We start from the raw sequence: 3215 nt of genomic DNA, 5'->3' as shown, positions 1-3215 counted from the left end.
ATATCATGTTAAATCCTAATATCCCACAGTCATGAAAGTATGAAACTTTACCCCAAAATACATGGAAAACCATATGACAAATAGAACAAAATTCATTCAATAATGTTTTTCACTAAAGAAGAATTATAAAATCACTATACATAGCATATGTGATCAGAAGTAGAATGCACCAACCATGCAATAAGAGCAAGTATTAGTTTCCTGCAAAATATTGTCCCGATTCGGCACTTTCCCCCCCGGTGCTGGGGTACTCTTCAGTCAGGTGAAACCCCGTCCGAGCACGGCCACTCTCCATCATGTCCTCATCTCTCGCCTTGACCCCAAGCCGCAGAAGCAGCCGGCGTGGCCAGGCCAGCAACCCTTCCATGTCTCGCAGCGAGAATGCCAAATCTTCTCCATCTCAGAGATGCCGGAGGGAAGATTCCACATCCACAGGAGAGCTGCAGCTGATGCCCACCTCACCTGGGGCTGATTTACAGAGACCTGCTACCCAGGATGTCTTGTTCTCCAGCCCACCACCGTTTCGTTCTTCAGCTATTCCTCTTGAATTTGATCTCAGTTCACCTTTGACATATGGTACTCCCACTTCATGACTGGAAGGAACTCCAAGGAGTGGTGTTCCGGGAACACAGGTGAGGCAGAGACCTGATCTTGGATCTGCTTGTAAGGGTTGTCAAGTAGACCTGCATTCTGATGGGCCAGATGCAGAAGACACAGTAGCAAGTGAACAGTCTCTTGGCCAAAAACTTGTGATTTGGGGTACAGATGTAAATGTAGCTACATGCAAAGAACATTTTCAGTGATTTCTTCAACGTTTTATTGATCCTTTGGCCAAAGAAGAAGAAAATGTAGGCATAGATCTCACTGAGCCTTTATACATGCAGTGACTGGCTGAGATCAATGTTATTGGGGAACCATTTTTAAACATAAATTGTGAACATCTAAAATCATTTGATAAAAATTTGTACAAATGGCTTATCTGCTACCCACAGGAAGTTAGTCCAACATTTGATATGGCTGTCAATGAGATCTTTGATCATTATCCCGAATCTATATTAGAACATCAGATACAAGTCTGACCATTCAATGCAATGAAGACTAGAAACATGAGAAACCTAAACCCAAAAGATATTGATCAGCTAATTACCATCAGTGGCATGGTAATCAGATCATCCCAGTTGATTCCAGAGATGCAGGAAGCTTTTTTCCAGTGTCAGGTTTGTGCCTTTACCACAAGAGTCAAAATTGATCGTGGCTGGATTGCTGAACCATCCATATGCAAGCACTGTAACACAAAACACAGCATGGCCCTGATCCACAATCGCTCCATGTTTTCTGACAAACAGATGATCAAACTGCAGGAGTCTCCTGAGGATATGCCAGCAGGACAGATTCCTCACACTGTGGTTCTCTTTGCTCACAATGACTTCGTTGATAAGGTTCAGCCAGGTGATAGGGTGAATGTTACAGGGATTTATAGAGCTGTTCCTGTTCGAGTCAATCCAAGAATGAGCAATGACAAATCTGTCTATAAGACCCGCATTGACGTCATTCACTATCATAAGACTGATGCCAAACGTCTACACAGTCTTGATGAAGAAGCTGAACAGAAACTTTTTTCAGAAAATCGTGTGGAAATGCTGAAGGAGCTTTCCAGGAAACCAGACATTTATGAGAGACTTTCTTCAGCCTTGGCTCCAAGCATTTATGAACATGAAGATATCAAAAAGGGTATTTTGCTTCAGCTGTTTGGTGGAACTAGAAAGGATTTTAGTCACACTGGAAGGGGCAAATTCTGTGCTAAGATCAATATTCTTCTGTGTGGGGATCCTGGGACCAGTAAATCCCAGCTGCTACAGTATATCTACAACCTTGTTCCCCAAGGACAGTACACCTCTGGGAAAGGTTCTAGTGCAGTTGGTCTTACTGCATATGTAATGAAAGACCCAGAAACAAGGCAGTTGTTCTTACAAACAGGTGCTCTGGTCTTGAGTGACAATGGTGTTTGCTGTATTGATGAATTTGACAAGATGAATGAAGGTACATGATCAGTACTTCATGAAGTAATGGAACAACAAACTCTCTCAATTGCTAAGGCTGGAATTATTTGTCAGCTGAATGCTCAAATTTCTATCTAAGCAGCAGTTAATCCCAGAGAATCCCAATGGAATCCGAAGAAAACTACCATTGAAAATATTCAACTTCCCCATACCTTATTATCAAGATTTGATTTGATTTTTCTCATGCTGGACCCTCAAGATGAAGCTTATGACTGACGTCTTGGCCACTATTTGGTCTATCTGTACTATCAGAGTGAGGCACAAATAGAAGAGGAATTCATGGATATGGCGGTCTTGAAGGACTACATTGCATATGCTCACAGCTCTATTACTTCTAGACTAAGCGAAGAAGCAAGCCAGGCTTTAATCGAGGCATATGTGGACATGAGGAAGATTGGACTTGGCAGATGAATGGTTTCTGCATATCCCCGACAGCTGGAGTCTTTGATATGTTTGTCAGAAGCTCATGCCAAAGTGAGATTTTGAAACAAAGTTGAAGCAATTGATGTTGAAGAGGCAAAGTGCCTCCATCATGAGGCACTCAAACAATCTGCTACTAACCCAAGGACTGGCACTGTGGACATATCTATCCTCACTACAGGAATGAGTGCCACATCTCGAAAAAGAAAAGAAGAATTAGCTGAGGCTTTGAAGAAGATTATTCAATCAAAGGGCAAAACACCGGCTCTAAAGTAGCAGCAACTCTTTGAAGATATTCGAGGACAATCTGACATAGTTATTACTAAAGATATGTTTGAAGAAGCTCTATGTGCTTTGGCTAATGATGATTTCTTAACAGTAACTGGAAAGACTGTTCGATTACTCTGAAGAAATAAGATATGAGCAATAATGAGCACTATTATGATCTACTTTTCTACACAGCTGTTTCACTTGATTTCAATAGCTAATTTCTAAGAGTACTAAACTCTAATCTGGCTTTCAAATATTAATTAGGCATTCATTTTTATAATGAGATATGTTCATTAGAAATACTTTAAATAAAAGTTTTCCTTTTTGTACACTGAAAAAAAAATAAGAGCAAGTATTGAGAATGCACAATGATTATTGGACATATAACCACAAACAATTGAAATATTTGTTTTAAAAAACATTATTGGTTTAGGGTATTTGGTAGAGTTTATGGAAGAAGAAGAG

General features: G+C 40.4%; 1 pseudogene; it reads left to right on the top strand.

Annotated features, from left to right (window-relative positions):
- Positions 1-296: 296 nt before the first annotated feature.
- LOC141499929 (DNA replication licensing factor MCM4 pseudogene) lies at positions 297-3010 on the top strand (annotated as a pseudogene).
- The last annotated feature ends 205 nt before the right edge of the window (positions 3011-3215 follow it).

The sequence above is a fragment of the Macrotis lagotis genome, chromosome X, assembly GCF_037893015.1.
Source record: "Macrotis lagotis isolate mMagLag1 chromosome X, bilby.v1.9.chrom.fasta, whole genome shotgun sequence".
Classification (NCBI taxonomy): Eukaryota; Metazoa; Chordata; class Mammalia; order Peramelemorphia; family Peramelidae; genus Macrotis; species Macrotis lagotis.
This window is presented reverse-complemented; position numbering and strand designations above follow the sequence as displayed.